Raw genomic sequence first — 23,560 nt, forward strand, 5'->3', positions numbered from 1 at the left:
GGCAGCTATGAATGCAGTCAAATACAAACCTGTAAACTAACTCAAAGCTTGAGGTTATTTTAAGAACTCAATCATGTGGTTCTCAAGAATGAACTTTGTTATGGAGTGCTGTGAAGTCAAAGGTCAGACAGGCCTATTTCAGGACTTCTGTTGGTGTTCTTAAATTGATACTATGATGTAAATAACTAATCACTTCCACTACAAGCAAATTGTAACAGCGAGATTGGGGTGCTGCACACAGTACTTGAAACAAAAGACACTACAGCACCAACAAGGGCTAGACTTGGGAGCCAAGAGCTGAAAGACACTGATAAAAATATGCATCGGCTGGACACCTTTGCCAGCCTTGATGATTCCTCTTGAATTGTATATAATTTTTAGAAAGTAGATACTACACCATTGACTGTAGTTAAAACAATAGCGCGTAGTTCGTTCTACCCGCTGTTATTCGCCACTCGGCTCCTTTCGACACTGGGTCACTTCCACTTTCTAATAAACAGCCTGTGATGGGAGGCAAGAGGGGTGGGATAAAAGGCAAAGCACTCTGCCACTCAAAAATTAAAGTCAGCTGGTTGCTGTTGGTGACCTTGGCTTCCTGTAACAACTTCATTTGCAATTAATGAGTAACCAGATGTCACACATCAACTTGAAATTAAAATACACTTCTAGTATTCATGTACATGAATTCATGTACAGTCCAAACAGGAGTCAAACAGGAACTCTATCCAAGAGTAAGGCATGCACTAATGCACCAGTTTGCCTCCTGATCATCCATTCCTCTTCTAAATGTCACTAAAACTCCTCTCTTGGTTTGTAAAGTAGAACCAACTTGTCTGTGTAGGAGGGCTGTGTCAGTGAGGTAGCAGGTGGTGCACAGTGCACCAGCCGCTCAGGACATTCACTACACGCCACAACCATCACCTCTCTGTCCACTCTCCCACCGTGGATTCCCCCTTTCTCACCCTTGCATTCACCCAGTGGTTTCTGCTTTTATTTCCCACCCACAAAGCTCTCCAAACCAGTGTCTCTCGGCATCGGCTCCACGCTGCCGGAATTCCACTATAGCAACAAGCTTACAGGCCTCCCCTGTCTCCACCAGGTAGTGAGAGACCCCTTGCTCTTTCAGATAGCCCAGCCCACTAGGGGAGCCCAATAGAAGAAATAGAAAAGTATAATTTCCCTTAAATCAGAAGAAACTAAGAAGCTGAGCTGATAGAAATAACTAAAACTTTCTAGTTTTTAAATTTTTTTAAATCTATTTTTGTCAGAGACACGCATACCATAGTATACATGTGGACCCCAAGGACAGAATTCAGGTCATTAGGCTTGATGGCAAATGTCATTCCCCCACTGAACCACTGAACAGCCCCACTCTCTAATTTTTTTCTTGTTTGCTTGTGAGAGTAGTCTTTAATGGCTGAGCCATCTCTCCGGCCCCAACATCCTAATTTTTACAAACAAATATTTTTGACTAAGGTCCCGATGCTCTAGTTTCTTTGCAGGAAGCAGTTCCAGCTGAATGTAATGACTACTTGGGATCATTTGTTTATTTTTTTTCTCCCCAATTAATTTTGCTGCTTATCTCCGACACACCAAGTGAAACTTACAAATCAAATTAAGAGCGTTGGATTGTCATGTCCAACCCTCCTCGTTGAGCAGCGTGGACAGGGAACTTATCTGCAGGGAGAGCCTGCCAAACATTTACGTTTACTTCTGGAGCACTGGGTGTTCACTGGATGCTAAGGAAGCATCCTGTGACCTTCCTGTCCTTTGAACCTCAAATAAAGGAAGACATAGCTGCCTTGAGATGATTACAGTGTCAAGGGGGGGGGGAAATGACAAGTTAATCTTGTCAACTACATAAGTAGCTCAAAGCAACAAGCAAGTAGTGCCCAATTAAACTTAATACCCAGTCACATGACTGTACTCCTGAGGCATCTGATCCAAAGCTTCTTAATCAGAGGCCATTGTGCGCTTCAACCACACAATATATGGACAAATTTCATTTTTTAAAACAATGGGAGAAAGTGCATTGAGACCACCGAGAGTGCTAATTATTTTACAATACAAGGGATGGACCCTAATATACAACTACCCGGACCGGAAGTCAACAGTGCTGCAAATGACTAGCCCTAATCCATCCCTTCTTTTCCCTCCCCTCCCTGCTCTCTCCTTTCCTTTCATTTCATTTCCTTTTTCTTCATTACTTCTTTTCTTTAACTTTGATAACTTATGGTTTTTCACCTTTAAAGCAATAAGTTAACTATATGCTGCATTTATATACTCATAGATTTCACAAAAGACACAATTCTGTTGAGTAACCCTTCAAAAGCCCAAGCTAGTGTTGGGTGCAAGTTGGCTCAGGACTGGGAATTGCCTAACATCGGATCATGAGATCATTTTAGAAAATACTCTCTCTAAGCATTTTCTAGGACTCATGGATTTGAAGAGGCCCTCAAGAAGTTGAAGACAACTGAGGCCTGTTGAAGTGGCCCACAAGTCTCCACTAGAGGGCAGAAGCCACCAAATCTGGAAGTCAAAGTCTGCCCTCTGGTGGCATTATGTCCATAGATGTGGATGGACTTGAGGGCCATTGAGTAGAACACTGTGCGCCCACCCTTTAGGGTCCAGACTGACTGTAAATGTTTGAACACAAATTGAGCTTTGCGTTCACTCTAAGTTCTTCACTGTGGAGCGGGGCATTAAATAGGGATGCACTGAAACACTCAAGAGAATTAAACCAACTGGAGAAGTTGGGGAGAGAGGATACAAACAGCTAGGGACAAATGACACACCATATGAGGACTGCAAGAGTTGATTTCCCGTTACAAAGTTGCTTTTTTTAACCCAACAGAACATAAGACTAATTGTTTTCACAACTAATGAATATTTGAGAAAAAAAAACTTTCTAAACAGTAGTTATCAACAAACGTCTGTAAACAAAATTCTGAGACCACAATTTTAACAGTTCATTGCCTTCAAACATTTCCTTCAAACTTCTTGTAGACTAGCTGAAGAAGAAAAGCACCAGGAAGTTTGAAAGGCCAGCTAAATCAGAGGACATTTTACCCTCATCCCACCCTATTAAAAACTCTGTTTTCTCGCTACAGAAACAACAAGGAACTGCCTATCGCAGATGTTCTCTGTATGCTGAAGTCAATAGGCAACATTTTGATGAGGCATTTGAGGTCAGGATATTCAATTCCTGGGAGATTATACACTATCAATTGCAAAGTCTTTTCATTAAATATAAAAACAGCCTCTCTTGAACAAAGGATGAAACAGAAATGGAGGAAAATCCCACTAAGTACAGAAATGAACAGGAAGTCAGACAGAGAGATGCACCCAAAATTAGGAATAAAGAGGTATGGTGACTGTGGCTGCTGCATCTTAGTACATAAAACTGGAATTGCTGAGTAAAAAAGCAATATAATGTGTGTATACATATATTCAGTGTAGATAGACTAGACCAAAATAAACACAAGTTCAGTACATCACTGAAATGGAAAGCCCACTTATAGACTAAGATCTGTGTACAACATGTAGAAATATTAATTTAATTAAGAGTCTATTGACTGAAAACAAACGAACCCAAAAGGTTTAGGTAGGGTTAAAATACCCACTACATCTCTGAGTAATCATGTAATTGGGGAATTATCCTCTTTGTGCTTTCATAGACTTATGTTTAAAATAAAATTAAAATCAACCATGTGCTCTTAACATTAAGGTTAAATGAAATGAAAGAGAAATTTGTTGTAATATTACATACTCAAATGCTATTTTTTAGAAGATTTACTTATTCTGCTTTATGCTTCTGAATGTTATGCCTGTCAGTGTGTCTGTGCATTGCTGGAATGTCTGCTGCCTGAATTGACAGAAGAGAGCATCAGAGCCATAGCAGCTGGAGCTACAGACAATTGGGAGTCACCGTGTGGATGCTGGGAACCAAACACGGGTCCTCTGCAATGGCAACAAGTGCTTCTTAACCACTGAGCCATTTCTCCAGCTACCACCAAATGCTATCTACGGTTACTATCATTATATCATTATATATACAATCACTATAATTATATATTACTACCATTATTCCCAATATATTCCTATTCCTTACACCTATACTAAACTATTCAATAATATTTTACATTTCATACTCACTTCATCACATTCTTAATTAAGCCAAGAAATTGAAATGATGCCAGAAGCTCCCTTAATCTAATATCATATGATTATATAATGGTACTCACTCAATAAGGCCAAGGTAAAGAGTCAATTGCAAAAATAAAATAACAATGAACATTTGAAGTGTAGGTGATTTCAAGATTAAATCAAGGGAACAAAACCATCTCACTAAGCAGCAGACACACCTTTGGCTGACAACTTATACTTGGATAATTAAATGACAAAAACACCCTTCAAGGTCTGCACAAGTTTGAGCCCAACCAGGTCCCAGTGCTGAGATGGGGAAGCAGACACAGGATCTCACCCCTAACCAAGAAGTCTTCTGCACTTTGTAGCCCCTTCCAAAGGAAACAGCAGTTCTCGCCAATGGAGTCTCAGTGGGTATATTAACCACACTTCAGGGTCTGCCCCGGGCCCAGGAGTAGTTGGCCAATGCAGAACAAGCTCCGTGGTGGTTTTGTAGACGTTTTGACTCCTGTCTCTTTGTTTGGGCTTTTGTTGTTGTTTGTCTTGTTTTATTCGTCTTTGGTCTGCATGTTTTGTTTTCTGATTTTGTGTTTTTGTGGGTCTTTGCATGTTTCTTATTTGTTTGAGAGAGAGAGAGAGAGAGAGAGAGAGAGAGAGAGAGAGAGAGAGAGAGAGAGAGAGAGAGAGGCATGGAGTTGGGTGGGCAGGGAGGTGAGGAGGAGTTGGGAGGAAATGGAGGAGGGGAAAGTGTGTTCAGATAATATAAAGGTATGTTTTTTAAAAGGCCTTAAAAATGCAGTGTTCAGAGTCCAAAACTATTTGCTTACAGCGCCTCTTATATTCACGTGACTTCTTTCTTGGGTTATCTGGCTTAACATTTGTGATTGTTGTTCTTTAACATGATTTCATGGTTCCACCTTTTAATAATTACACAATACTCTACCGGTTGTGATAGTAACATTTTCAGTATTACTTTATTACTGTGTAAAATAGTGGAAAGACAAATAACTCTGAATCTTTTATTTTGCTCATCAGAGGGCAGGCAGAGTTATGAATTTCATTAGAATTTTGTAAGAATGTCAGAATTACTAATAATTTTGGATAACTTGATATGAAGAGGTTCCAATTTACAAAAACTATGTTTTAGAAGCTGGACTATTCCAACAGCACCATTTGTACCCACAAGGCAACATTCAACTTTCACTCCACTCTAGGTAAATAGTCTGGCTTCATATTGTAACCAAACCAAAGATATTCTGTTTACACAGTCCAACTCTCCAACTGTCGATCCAGGCTTGGAGAACAGCCTTGTTTGGATATGGCTTTAAAAGTCATAGAATTTTCTGCAAAAGCAGATCTGTAAGTCAAACTTCTTGCTTTTTTTTTTTTTTAGAGAAACATACATACATACATACATACATACATACATACATACACACACATGCCTTTTGTTTCTGTAAACAAGCACAATACTATGGTAATTGTCAGAGGTGATTTGATTGTTAATTATCTAAGCAAAAAGTGTATTTTAAGCCTTTAGAATATTTGAACAATTCTTCAGTCTTTTGTTTCCCTTGAAACAATTTAAATCAGAAATTCCTGCCATTTTGTTTCTGGAATGATCCCTAGAAATTGTGAGCGCCATGATTTCTATGCTCACATACTTCAGGGCCAGAAAGGAGTGAGCAAGGGGTAAGCAAATGGGAAGCAAAGGCCCACCTCTGTCTTGGAGGAAGACAGGGGATTTACTTTTCAGCCAACTGTGGGAATTGGGAATGGGAGGGCGATTTTTAAAGATAAGCTGGGAATTTCAAGTTTTACGTGAGATGTCTTATTTGGAAATATTTTCACTGGAGCAAATGAAAAAACAACACTGTGGAACTGGACAGAGCTCTTTTACAGAGCAGATCTGGTCCCATAGCTGCCAGATGACTCCGCCAACCACCTAATTTTACAAGTGAGAAAACAGCCTTGAAGCCCTGGCAGGATGTCACAGACACCAATTCAATGTTTCTACGTGATGTTAAATACTTGAAGAAAAAAATACCTATGGTTGCTAGACAGACTGCTCTCATTTCTGCGTTCAACAGAAATCCAGGAAACGGAGGCTGCTGGAAGCCCACGGAGGCGTGCTGTGATGGACGGTCCACTGCGGCTCTCGGACCGCCAGGCTGCCCTGTCTGCATGTGTCCTGCACAAGCCTGACTCAGCCTGAGAACCACCCCGATGGCAGCCTGGGCCCCGTTCCGCTGCCATCTCTCTTGCCGCTCTGCATGGAAACTTATTTTCTACTATAAAAGACACTGTTGTTTGGATTTTCAGTGACGCGCCACCTTCAGGTGTGTGAATACAGCACGGAATCCACGGTATCTGGATATTTGTGCCTGTTTTAACACCTGTGAAACGAATGTCACCTAAGCACCTGAAGTTAAACAGACTGATGCCACATTGATTTATTGCCCCCTGTTATATAGCTGATAAGAAGATTACATTTGAAATATCTTACTGAGAGCCAGAAATATTTGGTTTGGGGTGTTTTTTTGTTTGTTTGTTTGTTTGTTTTTTTCCAGGTGTTTCTGAGGTGTACATTGCAAGCAGAAAATGACCTAAACATTCGTGTGACAAGGGTACATTGTAATTTCAATGCCAGCTGATTTCCTAAGTTCATTTTATTGATTATGCAGATTTGAATGAAGAATCCCACGAGATAAGGATGGATATGTCACCTTTCTGACTGGATGAGCAATCACACCGCTTGTCAATCTAGCTTACATAAAACTTCCTTAACACATCAGTTGGGTTTTTTTTTTTCTGCTTTATTAGAAAAATATAGTTTAAGTCAGGAGCAATTTTTAATTCCATTAAAGAATAACACGTATATTTTGGTTAACTGCTTGGAAGCTGAAAGAGGGCAGTTCATGTTTTTATGCATGGTATCTTGAATGGGATTGGTTGGACTCTGCAAAAGTTCTGACCTCTGGGTAAATTGTATTCTGTATAAAGAGCAGGTGTTTTAGTCTCTCTCCAAACAGAGTTTCCATAGTAAAATGGACATCCCAGGCAAAAAATGGTCATCTGGGCATGTTAACTTTCTTCCAGCTGACTCAGAAGGTACCATGTTGAAAATTGTTGATGGGCCAGATGGTAGTGGTGCAAGTCTTTAATCAGAACTCGGGAGGCAGAGGCAGTCAGATCTCTGTGACTTTGAGGCCAGCCTGGTCTGTAGATCGAGTTCCAGGACAGCCAGGACTGTTGTTATACAAAGAAACCTTGACTCAGTTAAAAAAAATACAAAAACAGCAACAACAACAAAAACCCCTGTTGATGGCTACTTTGTTGTGGAGTGTCAATCTGGTGTGAAGGAATGCCAGCCCTTTGGAAGGTGATGGAAGCTGCTCTGTGAGCCAGGACCAGGCAAGAGGGTCTGTATGAGCTAGAGCTAAATATCGTGGCTAACACTATCCTGAAAAGAAAGTTTGGTCCAAGAGGGATCAAACAGCCTCTAGGACAGAAAACTATAGACCACGGTAAGGACACTGAGAGGATCCTGATCAGAGCATCGAAAGTCCCCTCAGACATGGTGTTTTTTCATCTCCAGAAGCATAATGTCAATCATTTACATTTGCCTAGCCTCTGTTTAAAATGCCCAGGCTTTCATCCAGGTTCTTGAATGGAATACAGTTATAACAATAACCATTTAACGTCCTTGTGCAGTAATTCCATTGCAGGCGTCATTGATGGGTCTGTCTCCGTGGACTATTTTTCTTTCTGTTGATTCCAGTTTCCTGTTTCTTTGCATGCCTGGCAGTTTCCTGCTGAGTGTTAAACAGTGAGTTGACTTTGTTGGGAATTGGGCATTCTTCTATAAGAAAGTAGTAATACCCTGGGTTTGTTCTATGAAGCATTTGGGATACACACGGTTTAACTCTTTGGGGTCTAGTTTTTAAATTTTGTAGGATGTAATCAGAGCAGTGGTAAGTATGGGAGCAGCTTTCTGCAGACAGCAGCTGCCGTTCCCACCATCGAGAAAAGGACATCCCACCATTTATGGGCATCTGGTGACACTCTGGGAAGGAAAAGGGAAGCGGTCTCTAGAACTTATTTCTTCAGACCGCTTTAGAAACTTACTCATTTACATGCAATGAAACACAAAATGGCCCTTGGGCAATCCTAAGGCCTGTTCTCGGTATAGCTGTCCCTTTCTAAGATTATCTTGTGGACTCAAGCCTCTTTGGCTTTTCTTAATTCAAGCTCTTTAATTTAGAAAGACTTTGCCTGGATTTGCCTTCCCAGGCAAGGATTGTCCATCCTTGAAACACAGACAGTCAACAAACTTAGGCCATCTTAGGGAACTCTTTATTTGCTTCCCTGGGATCCCTCAGGACTATGGTTCTCTGTCCTATAAGGACCACTGTCTTGAAAACCAGTTTTACCAGTGTGTCCAGATGTTGCCTTGTTTCCGGAGTGGCTGTAACTCTGGTCCCTGCTGCTCCACTTTGTCTGGAAGAAGATGTCTAAGAGTGAGTCCTAAGCCTGCTATTTGGTCTTGGAAGAACCTCTAAGCCTTGGACTCATTTCCCACCTTTGCAGTAGGGTAATACTGCAATGATTGCCAATGCAGGTCTATATGGGAAATATGTCATAATCTATATGGTTATGCAAATGAATAACAGTTCATAGTGAATTTTTTCCAAAAGGACCACAGAGCTGGAAGACGGCTCATTTAGTGTGGAGATTACTCTTTGTAGTGGTTTAAGTGAGGAATGCTCGCCACAGTCTCAGATATCTGAACATTCAGTATCCAGTAGGTGACACTGTTTGAGGAGGTCTAGGTGGTAGAGCCTTGCTGAAGGAAGTTCGTCACTAGGGGCAGGCTATGAGATTGAGAAGCCTCCCTACTTCAGTATGCTCTCTCTACTTCATGCTTGCATTTGAATGTTAAGCCCTCAGCTTCCTGTCTCTACACCCAAGCCTGCTGATTGCTGCCATGCCTTGCTGACATAATGAACTCTTAACTCTAAAACCATAAGCCAAAATAAACTCTCTTCCTAAAGTTGCCTTTGGTCATGGTGTTTTATCACAGCAACAGAAAAGTAACTAATATGTTACACAAGGACATGAGTTTGGATCCATAGCACCAATGTAGAAGCTGGTGTGGTGGTGGACTGGGAAGATGGATGTGGTGATATTTTATTTGTGATGAAATGTGGTGATACTTTATTTGTATGTTAATAAATGAAGTTTGCCTGGAGATCAGAGGAATAGCAAGCCATTAACACAAAAGTCAGGCAGTGGTAGGCATATGCCCTTAATCCGATCACGTGGCAGGCAGGGTCTCTGTGTGTTCAAGGACACACTAAGGAACAGTCAAGCATGGTGACACACGCCTTTAATCCCAGTACCAACCATAGAGATCTGGAGGTCTGTATAGACAAGCAATAACAAGGAAGTGAGGTAGCTAGGCTAAGAGCCAATGAGAGGGCAGAACAGCAAGGTAATAAAAGCCTATATAGACAGGAAGTAGCTCTCTTGAGAAGCTACAGCAGCATGGTGAGCTAAGGTTAGCTGGTGGCTCTCACTATTTCCCTGATCTCTAAGCTTTCACCCCTATATTTGGCTCTGTGTTTCTTATTTAATAAGACCGTTTAGAAATTTGTCTACAGATGGAGACAAGAGGAGCTTACAGGCCATCCAGTCTAGCCAAATTGCTGATTTCCAGGCTCAGTGAAAGACCCTGCTTGAAAACCTCAGGTGAAGAGCTAGTAAGAGAGATTTCTGACCTCCACCTGCACGTGCACACACATAACAATGGACACATACACTCATATCCACACACAAGTGGCTACATTCACAGAATCTTTGTTCTCCTTGGCAGAGTCACATGAGGCCTCTTCTCCTGTCTAAGCAGAGCCCATTGCTTTGGTTTGGGGCCCTCTTGCTAATAGATTGCCGCGTTCTTCACCATGACACCTGCTGCTACAGGGCTCACAGGTCAATCAACAACATGCCTCCACCCAGAACCCAAAGGACATTGAATTTATGCAAAATATCTCAGAGAGGGTACAGAAGCACAGGATATGGAACAAACAACAGAGTCTATGTAGTTTTGCAGCAATAAAAATATTTTTTCATTTGTACCTCAATTTAAGCAGATAATCATTTTCAATAATCTATGAAGTAGAAATATGCATAGAGCTATTATTAACTGAGGACCTGAGTATGGTTGTAGAATTCATGAAGGATGCCTAGAAACTAACTGTAAATTCAACCCTAGGGTATCTGACACCTTCTTCTGGCTTTCAGGGACACATACACTTGTGTGTGTGTGTGTGTGTGTGTGTGTGTGTGTGTGTGTGCACATAAACATAATTTAAAATAAAATATTTTTAAAGTGTCTTCTATATATCATCAGACAAATTGCCTAATGTTTTATATAGATCTCTAAGCTAGAATTCAAGAATAATTTTAGCAATTTCTACACATCCCAAATGACCAGCTCTACAGCCAAAGAAACTGATTCACAGTGCAACAATCTGTCCTACAGAATACATTATTTAAAGTGGGTAAGTGTTTCTTAGTTTTCTTTTGCACTTGGACCTATGGTTGGTGGCATATAAGTTAATGATAATTTTCCTCACTGAAATGTGGCATAGTACCTGCTTTACACTGAACACACTTTCTAGAGCCTCTCACTCTATCATTCAAATGTTAGTATATACTTGACATGGTATCAGTGGAAACTGTAATTAGATATTAGCACAATGTTCACTTGTATGAAAAAAATGCTGTCAACAGTAGCAGTGAAAAATATCAGCAAGATCTTAGGTGCTGCATATTTGGTGGTTTGTGGCTTGGGAGAGAAGTGGTTGGAAGCTAGCTGTGGTAGTTTGAATGTAATTGGCTCCCATAAGCTCATAGGGAGTGGCACTATTGGGAGGTGTGGCTTTGTTGGAGTGGGTGTGGCCTTGGACTGGGTGTGGCCTTGTTGGAGGAAGTGTGTCACTGTGGGGGTGGGCTTTGAGGTCTCCTATGCTCAAGCTATACCCAGTGACACAGTTCACTTCCTGTTGCCTGTGGATGAAGATGTAGAACTCTCAGCTCCTTCTCCAGCACCATGTCTGCCTGTATGCTGCCATGTTCTGCCATGATAAAAATGGACTAAAAACTGGAACTGTAAGCCACTGCAATTAAATGTTTTCCTTTATAAGAGTTGTCATGGTCATGGCATCTCTTCACAGTAATATAAACCTTAACAAAGACACAAGCTATTGGACTGAGTCCCAGATTTGGATCCTGGCTCTGACATTGTTTAACAATGTGTACCACACGCTCAGCTGCTGTCAAAAAGTAGACACAGTAAGAGAAATCAGACTATACATTTTAAAAACTGTTGTCAGATTTAAAAAAAAATAAAATGAAGTGGTGGACACATTGTCTAGTTATCAGGGAGTGTCCACTTAATAATGTTCACTGTTATTTTCTGATTCTTTCTGTTATCATTTATTAAGTAGCAATATAATATATTATCAATAACATGGTGACCTCAAAGTATGGTGAAGTGAAAGACACAATCACTCCTTAGTACCAGCTGCTCACCCAACTGTAGCTGAAGTTATCCTGCTCCTGCCCGGTTCCTGCAGCCCTCAGACCCAAGCAAACACACAGAGACTTAGATTATTTATAAACTGTATGGCCTAACGGCTCAGGTTTCTTGCTAGCTGTTCTTATATCTTAAATTAACCCATTTCTATTAATCTCTAAGTTGCCACATGGCTTGTGGCTTACCAGTATCTTAACATGTTGCTTCTCATCACAGCAGCTGGCAGGGGCTTCCTGCCTCAGCCTTCCACTCCCCATAACTCTCCTTTGTCCCGTCTATCCTATACTCCTACCTGGCTACTGGCCAATCAGCATTTTATCAATCAATCAAAGCAACACATTCTCAGCATAGAGAACATCCCATAGCACCCTACCATCTTCACTTTTAAAACTGGATCACAAGTTGAGAGAATTTTAAAGATGAGTCATTCCTGGACTGGCAATATTTTAATCCTTAGTTTTTATTTTGAAATGAGAAGACTATAACATTTAAATTCTTTTAAATATCTCTTTTATCTGATTGGATGACAATTTATGTTTGTGGCTCTACTAGACAAAATAATGGATAGAAAGTAATTATCAGCTGGAGAGATGGTTCAGCAGTTAAGAGCGTTGGCTGCTCATCCAGAGGACCCAGGTTCAATTCCCAGGTTCTACATGGCAGTTCACAACTGTCTATAACTCCACTTCCAGGGGATCTGACTCCCTCACACAGACATACATGCAGCCAAAACATCAATGCACATAAAAGAAAAAAATCATTTTTTTTAAGAGAAGTAAGAATCAACTAGACACAAACCATTTTTGGAACAGTTGGCAGAGAAAAGAGTGAGGTTAAAAATCTGTTCAAATTCAATAAACTGAAAGAAAAATTATTAGCGTTCTTAGGCACTGTGTTAATCCTTTCACTATTGCATAGGTTGTCACTGAGAGTTGTAATTCTCAAATGCTGTTGGTTTTTGTTTGTTTGTTTTCTCTTTTCATTGGGGAGGTATGGCACGGGTGTTGTATTTCCAGACAAGAAGCCCATGGTGATGGAATTTAAAGCTTCTAATTTTGGATGGAATGGTGGTAAAATTACAGGCATCCTCTTAGTTTGCCTGGTCATCCCTGAGCAATTAGAAATGCCTTATTTTGCAGTGAGCTTTGAGGAGAACCATGACCAGATGCTGATATATAACTAGAAAGGTTTAATTCGGAGGAGAGGGGCTAGACTTGGGCAGTTTTATGAGCAATTTGAAAGGACATGCTGGAGTTACAAAAGAGGTGTTTGTCTCCTGAAGTCAGCAACAGCACCCAGGACCTGGCAGAGAAGTTGAGAACAATATGAACAAGGCTTTCATGTTTTTATTTGAGAAAGGAAGAACTCATTTGAGGTTATGTATTGTATGTTCTCAAGTGTGCTGCTTCCAAATATGGCTGCCTTTTGTGTTCATAACAGGAGTGATATTGGGAAGCAAATCTTTGCCTATCTATCAATGATCGACTGGGATTTGAGTACTTACTAGCCTGGGATTCTACCACAGATATTCTTTGGGGCTCATATTTCAGTTTAGAAGCCACACATCAAGAGGCTAGAACTGATTACCACATCTTTTTGACATCAGCACAAGCTTATCTCTAGCGCAGCCTAAAGTTCTGTGAGACCAGTTAAGCTCGATTCCATTGGGAGGTTAAGGGAGAAGGTAGAGGGCACTAATTCCCTTCTAGAGAGGGGAATCAGGGCTTGGGGCAGAAAGCTGTGAAAGGGGGCATGGACCCTGCTGAATGCCATTCTACCCTCTCCCTGACGTAGACAAGCTGGATCTCTGGTTTAATTTACTGGAACGATATTTTTATAAGATACAGCCACTGCTGTACAATGGTTAAGTGCACAATGTGACCCAGTTCTTAAGGACATTCTGGTCTCTGGGAATATGGTGCACACTCATAATCCCTGAGGGAGGGCAAAGAGTTCTAAATTAGCCTGAGCTATATAACAAGGCTCTGTCTCAAAAGTAAAATAATAAAAAGCTATGAATATGTGGATATTAGTTGTTTGAAAGTTGTCCAAATGACTGTCCAAGGCTCAGAAATGTATGCACACCAAATAAAATAAGTTATCATTTATAAGGGACCATCAAAATCATAGTTTCCTATCATTTTAGTGGGAAGAATACATATTATGAAATAGGCTTTTTAAATGGTATAATTTTCTATTAAACTGTTTCCTAATAATCATATTTAATTTTTGGTTTAGAACTACTTTAAAGGTACTTACTTCACAAAAACATTAAGGGAAATATTATTTGAAAAGTAATACTACTGGAACTAGTTTTCTTATTTTTATCAGAAATCATACTACTTTCAAAATCTCTTAGATCCCAGAATACCCAATCATTGAGCTGTTATTACTTCTTTCAGTGAAGGGAGTTTTCCTTTTCTTATCATTTTCTACTATTGAGGAATTCTCTAGCTCAAGCCCGTACGTCAGCAGGCTCCTGGGAGAGGCATGACACCACATATGTGTTTTCTCCTCAGGCCCATTTGCTAGAAATAGTAACAAAGACCTTTACTTAAGCTGTAGAAAATCAAATTAACAAGAATGATACCGTTAATCTTCATGTTCTTGTTTCCATCCTTTAAACACAGATTGCTAAATACATTTGCTCCCTAGCCCTCATTAGAAGTCTTGAATGATAGCAGAGAGGGGAAGGCATGAAGATTATGAAACACAACACCAATCAAAAAATAAACGACATCAGAGTTTTTTGTTCTCAAGTCACCTGTATAATTTCAAAGTGAGTAGATTTGATTTTTCCATTAAATACTTTTATTCCTTCTTATATGGGGATGGATGGGCACAGACACATAATGCATACATACATATTTTGAATTTTCTTATTGAGCTTGAAGATAAAGTAAATTAAATGAAATAAAAAAGTCCTTGAAAATATTTTGAATTTGGTAATATCCCAGGACTTAAGCACATTGTGTCTGAGAAGGCAGATATTTTACTGTTAACAATGACTTTTAACTCTCTAGTGTTTGAAAAATTGTGTTTTCAGCCCCAGAAACAGGATTAAAGATCACATCTGCAAGCAAAGTATACATGAAGTATACAAAAGCACAAAACACAGAAGTTAGGTGTCCAGAGGGAATGGATTTTAACCATGTGGGTTTCTAACAGTTATAGTCACTATCAGAGGCCAAGTCAATAAGGACAGAGTTGTGGACCTGGTTTCTACTTAAAATCCTTAATTGGGAAAATGATTTATGGTATATCAAAATATTTTCAGTTTACAACAATTTAAGCTTTAAAATTCTATCAGTTGCCTTTCCTAGATCCATTCTAAACGTGCCTCTAGTTTCTGCCAATTCACACCTTCCAGAGCTGCATGCCACATGTCAGACCCTCTGTCTCTGACATTTCTTTTTTTTTTTTTTTTTTTTTTTTTTTTTTGGTTTTTCGAGACAGGGTTTCTCTGCGTAGCTTTGCGCCTTTCCTGGAGCTAACTTGGTAGCCCAGGCTGGCCTCGAACTCACAGAGATCCACCTGGCTCTGCCTCCCAAGTGCTAGGATTAAAGGCGTGCGCCACCACCGCCCGGCTGTCTCTGACATTTCTAAGGCTACAAATGTTCCCTCATGGTTTTCAAAGCCTCTGCCTGTAGCAATCTTCCTTCAAATGTCCACACAGTTCTTTTCTGATCAAGGGTTTCTCTGAACACCACTTTAAAACTGCAGCATCCTCTGCCTACTACTCCCACGAAGGATTCTCATTCTTCATGCCATTCAACACCTAATATATTTTACTCAATTGATTTTTCTCTCCATCCACTCTAATTTGTATGAGGACATTTTTAAATTTTCTTTTTGTGTGCATGTGCTTGTGTGTAGGGTAGGAATATATGTGCATGTGTGTGTAGTGTAAGTATATGTGTGCATGTGTGTGTAGTGTAAGTATATGTATACATATGTGTGTAACGTAGGTGTACATGTGCATGTGTGTAGCTACACTCGTGTGTGTGTGTGTGTGTGTGTGTGTGTGTGTGTGTGTGTGTGTGTGTGTGTAGATCAGAGGTCAACTTGAGTGTCTTCCTCCTTGACTCTCCATCCTGTTTTTTGAGACAGGGTATCTCACTGAACCTGGAGCTCATCATTTTGGTTGGGTGGACTAGACTACAAGCTCCAGTGACTCTCCTGTCCATCTCCACCTACCATTAGAGCTTTCCTGTGGGTTTGGGGGACCCAAACTCATGTCCTCATGCTTACACAGAAGCAAATGAGACATTGTCCTAGACCCAGGTGCTAGGCCTTTCATCTTTGTTCACACCTTTGTGCTTCACGCTAACAAGCATGCAGGTGTTCAAAAGTACCAGCTGACTGAATGGCAGAATCTACTGCACAGTACACACCCAAATCAGGGCACCATGTGTGTGCCATCACTTCAGTCAGGATGCACTGTGCCGTGACATTTACTTGATACTCTAACTTCATAGAGGAAAGGAACTTTACAGTTACCTCATACCTGCTTGGTGACTATCTTCTACCATGATGGTTGAAAACTGAAAGACCACAGGGACTTAGACAGTTGAGTAAATGTGTGGAGCATGGGTGCCAAGGACGGTGGGGCCTGTGACAAGTAGGAGAATCAACAGACTCTCCCACTGTTACTGTCCCACTGTAAAATAATTCAGTTTTGACAAAAGAATTTATAGCAGCCCTGTTTAATTGAAACCTGATTGTCTTCAAAGGCTACCTTCAACCGCCAATGGTCAATAGATCCAAGACGACATTTGTGAAGCCATATTGTTTTTCTTACCTGTTCTCAGTATATAATCCAGCCTAAGTATATGCCTGACTCCACATCAAGACAACAATACTCAACTGCTCCAATCTGATCGTGTTTGCTTCCCAACTAAATGGCATCTTCTTGTAAAGATTCAACCCCTCTTCAATCTTTAGCATTAGACTACTGTAAACCTGACTTGCAACCTTGCATTAATAAAATTAATGAAAACTAATTACATATATTGAATAAAAGTTTCCCATGAGGTTAATTTTTCTTTTTAGCTTAAGAATTTTAATTGATAGAATGAATCACTTAGAAAAATTGCAAAAATACTTTCTCTTGGATATATATTATATTATTTTATATTATATTGATGGTAACTCTACAGAACCAGAGGGAAAAAAAGATGAAATACAAAAATTTAAGATGTTACAGCATTGCCCTTAACAAATGTAAAGCAGTATGTCCATGGGCAGAGTTCCATTAGCCATACTAGTTAACAAGGTAATCAAGTTACCATTGATAAACTCACTATTACATAATTTACTTTATAAACCAAATTACATTTTAGTTTATTTAAATACACACACACACACACACACACACACACACACACACACGAGACACACACTGGCTAAAATTTCCCCCCATTGGAAACACTCTGGAATTTGTATTTTAAAAGTCTAAGGTGGATCCAGGCTTCTATTACTTGTGCTGTGGTTGAAAAGTGACATCATTGAACGTGTAATTGGAAGACAGGCAGGTGTGACATCCCTTTCTCAAAGATAGGTTGACAGCTGCCTTCAAATCCTGAGCTTCGACAGTAAAGGCAATTTTGTTTTTAATGTTTGGTCTTGTGCAATTGTGTTATTCCAGGATATAAATGTAACTGCATTGCTAAGGATAATGGCTGGAATGTGTTTAAGACTGACATTATGTTCATGGAACATGTAGAAACAGAAGGAACAAGAACTTCAAGAACATGTTATACCAGGGATTCATTGTATCCATTACAAATAAAATCAAATTACTACTATATGTGACATGTGTAAGTCAAATAAAACTAGAGATGTCAAGAACACAAGTATTCTGTAACTGGTTTTGTTTGGCTCATCAAATTCTTTATTAACAAAACACATCAATAAGGTTTATGTTAAAACAAATGAGACACATCTCTTACTGCGAGAAAATTAAGACGTTACAGAAAGTATGATGAGGATGTAGGTAAATAAGCCAACTGTCACATCCACATGTTAGTCCTTAGCTCAAGAGGTGAGGTAGGTACCTACTCAAAACCTTTAAAGAAATTAAAAATATAAAACTAGACTAATATATTAAATATTCAAGTATAAAAACTAACAGGACATGCATAAAGAGGCCTGTGATAGCTGCATCCCACACAATGGGAACTAAGAAAATTTGAATATCAAAATGCTTTAAAATTCACAACTTAAAAGACGAACATAAAACATCCCTTTAACTAGCAATGAATGTCCACAGCCTTGCTTAAAACTGTGTTTATCACAGCCTGTCAAATAGAACTGTCTGTGAGAACTGGAACTTTCTACATCTGTGTAGTCCATCAACTACATGTCCACTAAACAGTTGAGGTGCTTAGTAGGAACTAAGAGACCAAATTTCTACTTTCTGTAGTCAAATTAATTTATATTTAAATCTCAGGAACCACACCTGGCCAATGGCTGTTGTTATTGGACAGTGCATGTCCACAGATTTTTGTGTCACTAAGCTGCTTTCTATTCTTTTAAATGTACTAGTCAGGCTTCCCTACTTGTAAACGTTGGTTTTACCATAAACACTTTGGACCTGTAAAACAAACTCTAAAATGCTGTTTACACATTTCAATCAATAAGAGATCAGAGTTCCTTAGTTGTAAGTTGGTAAAAAAATTTTAAAGGGATATTACCGAGTTCACAAGGTCCTTCTGTAAACAAACACCGTCTGTATTTCAGCATAGTGCCTACAGCTGGAAATGGGGCATTTGGGTCTAGTTGGCAGGAAACCAGGGCACTGTTGCTAGTTAAGAGGATTGGAAGACCATCAGCTCTTTAGAAGCAACAAAAATGGCTCCTTAGAGTGAAGAATGTTGGTTCTGTTTGCCTTAAACTGAAATGTTCGAAAAAGAAATGTATAATGTATCTTCTGTGTTTGCTATTCTTAAGCAAGGTATCATAGTTATTTGAGAAGTTTTCTTGCAAATGTGAATGTCGGGAATGGGATGTCTTTGGACATGTTGGGAAGGGAGTCAGAGTCACGACTAGAACCTCTTCCGGAAGGAGCACTCTGGATTGGCTGCCTGGCTTCTTCCACCTGGGGCTGATGGGAAATGACAGAGAGTGAGCTCCTTCCTCTCCAGTGCTGTCGGAGTCAGGGTTTCTATCGTGGTGCTAACACACCGTGGCCAAAAACAACTTCAGGAGGAAAGAGTTTCTTCCCTCTCTCAGTTTGTAGCCAGTCCATCATCCTGGGAAATCAAGGTAGGGACTCAAGGCACGAACCTGGAGGTAGGAGCTGATGCAGAGGCCATGGAGGGGTGCGGCTTACTGGCCTGCTGCTCATGACTTGCTCAGCCTGCTTTCTTATAGAACCCAGGACCACCACCCCCAGGACACTGGCCACAGTTGGCTCAGCCCTCCCACAATCACTAATTAAGAAAATGTCCTGCAGACTTGCCTACATGCCAGTGTTATGGAGGCATTTTCTCAGTTAATAGCCCCTCTTCCCAGGTTTAAGTCTAGGTTTAAGTGAAGTGGACAAAAAACCCAACCAGCACACGAACTCTTAAAAATACATCATGTCACCTGGGCCTGGGGTTGTAGTCCCATAAGCCTCAGTTCTTGGGACGAAAGCTGACACAGGAGAATCAAAAACACAAAGTTTGCCTGAGTAACTCAGGAATTAATACTTGGTCTCAAAATAAAAGTTTCAAGTTCTTTTGTTTTGTTTTGTTTGTTTTTTTAAAGGCTGAGATGTGTCGCAGTAGCACATCATGTATGAGGGTTCAGTCCCCAGTACTGAACAAACCTGTGTATTGTCTTACTATCTTTCAAACTGGAAGAAGTATTTGATATAGTTTATTGCACTTGTTTCCAAAGCTGACTTTTTAAATTTCATAACATGCATTGCCCAGACTCCTAAGTTTATCTTCACACACACACACACACACACACACACACACACACACACACCACAAACTCCAAAGATACGCAGTGACAACTCTGTAGAATGTGACTATTTTTATCTTCAAGATTAAAGTAGTCCTAAATAGTTTCCTCACACTACCACCCTGGGGTGCCTTCCAGAAAGATTCTCCTACGGGCCAGCGAGAAAAAGAACAAAGTCACTTGTAACATTTGTGTGCCCACCTAGCACCCATCTAGCGTCTGCTTTAGCAAAATGGAATCACAGTGTGTTCCCAGTGGCACTCACGGCTTTTTAATCCCTCTAAATAGAACAGGGAAGCTGCAGAAGTTTCCCTTTCCTACTAGTTGAGTTAATGAAGTACTCCCTTCATGAAAAGTATCAGGTCCACTACAGAAGAGGATCTCCAAAACAGTCTCAGACTACTGTGTTACTCTCCAAGGGAGTGTCCTACCCTGTGACTCAGTGTCTCTCACGGGGTTTACAGGACCTCTGTCCCTGACTAATATTACCCCGCATTATCATTAGAGTAGGGGAGAGGTTTGCAAGGGGAGACTCTGAAACATACTGGCATTCTGAAAGTGAGCAGGTCTAATTTTAAGGTCTTATTCCTTAGACTCCTGACAGTGAGTAAATGCATACCAAACCTGGACGCTGATGAGACCACAGTCATTTCCTGGCTAGCCTTTTCACCCCTGGCACAAGGAGAATGCAGCACAGGGCAGCCACCAAAGGCTGGAGGGCCCTTCGCCGAAGGTCCGCAGATGTCCCACATGGTTTTCTGTCATCATATCATACCTGGTTACTATGATAGTGTTTGTATTTGACGTTACAGGAAACACATTCTTAAGCCATGTATCAAGCAAATAGAATAAAGGTGGAATTTTACCCTTCCCTACTTTTCCCACCACTGACTACCGACAGATACAATTTTGTAGATATGAGACCCTTACCTGGTGATGACTTCCAGGGTTGCAGTGATTTATCCAGATAAAGTGCCAGCCATTTCCTACCAATCTATCTTATGTTAAGTCTGAAAGAGAAAAATATTAAAGTGATTCACAAAGGTGGTCATATTTTCATTTTTTTAATTAAATAATTGTTAATACTACATATTAAGACTATTTGAGGAGAAAAATGAAGCCATCCGTTTTTCACACTGAGAACGTATTTTCCCTAATATGGAGTTAGGCTGTCTTGTATCCTATCTTCTTCCTGATGATGATCAACAATCCTTCCCAGTGTTTTTACAGACACTTAGCAAGAAGGACCAGACTTGGTGAAATTGGCTCTGAAGACATACTCTTAGATGCAAACTATGACAATGGATTGGGCTTTTATCTATGAATCTTCAGTTAAACTTTGCTAAATATTCTCTTTTTATTATGAGGTTTATGCAAGTGTTATTATACCATATTTTGAAAATCTCATTTTAAAGACTGTTTTCTATTTGACTTTGTCATTTAAGACCCACATGTCATATAAATGTTGCTACACAATAATGTAAATATCTTACTCTAATTTTGTCTCTGAGTTTACTTCCCAGAGATAGATACTTTTCTTCTTTATCCCTCTAGAACTCAAAGTATACATACATGCACACAGTTGTGCACATTCATGCTCTCTTAACTAAGATTTTTCTTCTCTTCTCACTGCTGTCATTAATCTGTTCATTTTATTTAGCCATATTTCTACACAGAACATCCTTTGACAGCACACATAAAGCAATGTTATTCACTGATAATTTGTTTGACCAGCCTGTTCTTACGACCTTAAATCTCTTATCCAGCTTCCCTTTTGGCTGCTATAAAACATTTCAATGCTCATATTCATACACAGACATATTTATACTTAGTGAACATTATCAATAGCACAAATCCAAAATAGAATTATTGAACTAAACTGTTTGTATATTTATTAACGTTTTGATGGATATTTATAAAATACCACTTACAAAGTTTGTAATAAAAGTCTGATGCCAAAAATCTAGGTTTACATAAAAATCTTCTTTATGTGTGGTTTGGATTGACATTTCAGTACCTGTGGATGAAACTGAATTTCACAACTTGTAAATTTTAGGAGTTTTTCTACTATTTTACTTAGCCATTCATAGTTTCTCATATTAAAGGGTGAATGTTAGTTATAAAAGCTAATATTTTACATGTCATGTGTAGCAAACAACTCTCACAGATTTGCAGTTTAACTCTGGAATTTGTTTATTATGCTGCTTATTATCTAGCCATTTATTTATTTATTTATTCATTTATTTATTTATTTTTAGGTACCTAGATTCACTGATAGTTTCTATTATGGATTTGGAAGATTCTACAAAGATTGTTTTAAGCTGCTCAGTTACCTAGAGGGACTGCATGCAGGTGACACAGAAAACCCAATATGAAGATCATCTTAGTTATAGTATCATAACAGAAGGATTTGGGGTATTACTGTCATTATCAAAGACATTTTCATAAGAAGATTTTTCACATAAAATACAAAGATGACATAAAAGCTGTGGGCTTTCTGTAAGACTACACCTAAGGAAGAAAATTAAGGAAATCATCAGTTTTACGGTGGCACTCTTCAGAGTGTTAGCCGTGGTGGCTAAGGCAGGAAGTCAGAGTGAATTATGGGGAAAGTAAGAGAAGGCCCACGGCAAACACCAAGTGGAAATGTTCAACTAGCAGAGACTCACTACGGAAATTTAGAATACACACACACACAAAGATAGAAAGAATGAATCTTGAGTTAGTAACCCTCTAGGGCTTTCCAGATCTGTTGTACATTTTTATTGATCTTTTTGTTGTAGTTCTGCTTTATGAATTTTCTGGCATTAATAAAAATAAATGATTTTACTCACAAATCAGTAATAATAAAACTATTTTCCTTTCATTAGTCCACCAAGAACCTATGCCCGACTTTAACAGTATTTTGACAAGAATACATAAAGCCTTGTGCTCACAGAATTGTACTTGTGAGTTATGTTTTATAAGTTGCTTATGAATACATTACCATTAAATGTTATTAAAATATAAGATACATACATTTTGACTTTATACTTCTTGACCATATTGCTTAAAATGTGGCTGCTTGGTCCTGTTGGCTAACCTCTTCTCCTCAGGTTAAATTTCAAAGAGTATTTAGGAACTCAATACATAGAAAACACTTCAGATTCTCTTCTATTACAGATAAAGTGACAGCAATGAACTGTGGGCAGTGAATGGATGGGAAACATCACGGTGCGGTGTGTTTTATTCACGGTACAATGTCTTTTATCTAAAGTGACATCATCTGAATGGAAAGATAGTCATTAAACCTGACTTAATGGAACATTCTCATTCAAGAAGAATTACATATAAATTTAGAGTCATGAAGAAATGTAATTGATTGAATACCAAGAAAATGTGGGTCAAAAAGTAGAGAAAATTCTGATAAAATTGTAAGCATATGACATTTGTCGGAGGAAGTGATACAGAATGATTTAATCTGTTTGGAAGAAAAAAGAAACTAATATAAGTTGCCTGCCCTCACAGGCTGGGCTCGGTAAAGCTGGTGAAGGAAGTCATTGATACTGCCTCGCTTGTTAGCATTGAGGAACTAACTCCACCTGCTGCCTGTTCACATCTTCTATAAACTATACTACCTCTCCCAGTCCACTGGATGGTATGCTGGGGTCTCTGAGTTGTTTTGTCCCAAGTCTTTCCCATAAATGTTAAATTCTGTACTGCTAAATTTGCCTGTATGCTAAAGTTCTAGATCCAAGCAGCAGGTAAAATTCATCACCAAGAAAATTCTGACAACTGTCCCAGTAGTGGGATATGATTCTCAGACATGATCCCAGGTAATCCAGGCTTGGCTCAGTCTTCCAGCCAACTTCAGTGATCTTC

General features: G+C 39.5%; 1 protein-coding gene across 2 annotated transcripts in view; it reads right to left on the reverse strand.

Moving 5' to 3' along the window:
• LOC114701075 (type-1A angiotensin II receptor) overlaps positions 1–23,560 on the reverse strand; it is a 52,207-nt gene that overhangs the window by 23,166 nt on the left and 5,481 nt on the right. For both annotated transcript variants that reach the window (XM_028881019.2, XM_028881023.2), the window contains one exon: positions 20,630–20,709. The gene's annotated coding sequence lies outside the window, so the exon portion shown is untranslated. The remainder of the gene's footprint in view (positions 1–20,629; positions 20,710–23,560) is intronic.

The sequence above is a fragment of the Peromyscus leucopus genome, chromosome 5 (genome assembly GCF_004664715.2).
Source record: "Peromyscus leucopus breed LL Stock chromosome 5, UCI_PerLeu_2.1, whole genome shotgun sequence".
Taxonomy (NCBI): domain Eukaryota; kingdom Metazoa; phylum Chordata; class Mammalia; order Rodentia; family Cricetidae; genus Peromyscus; species Peromyscus leucopus.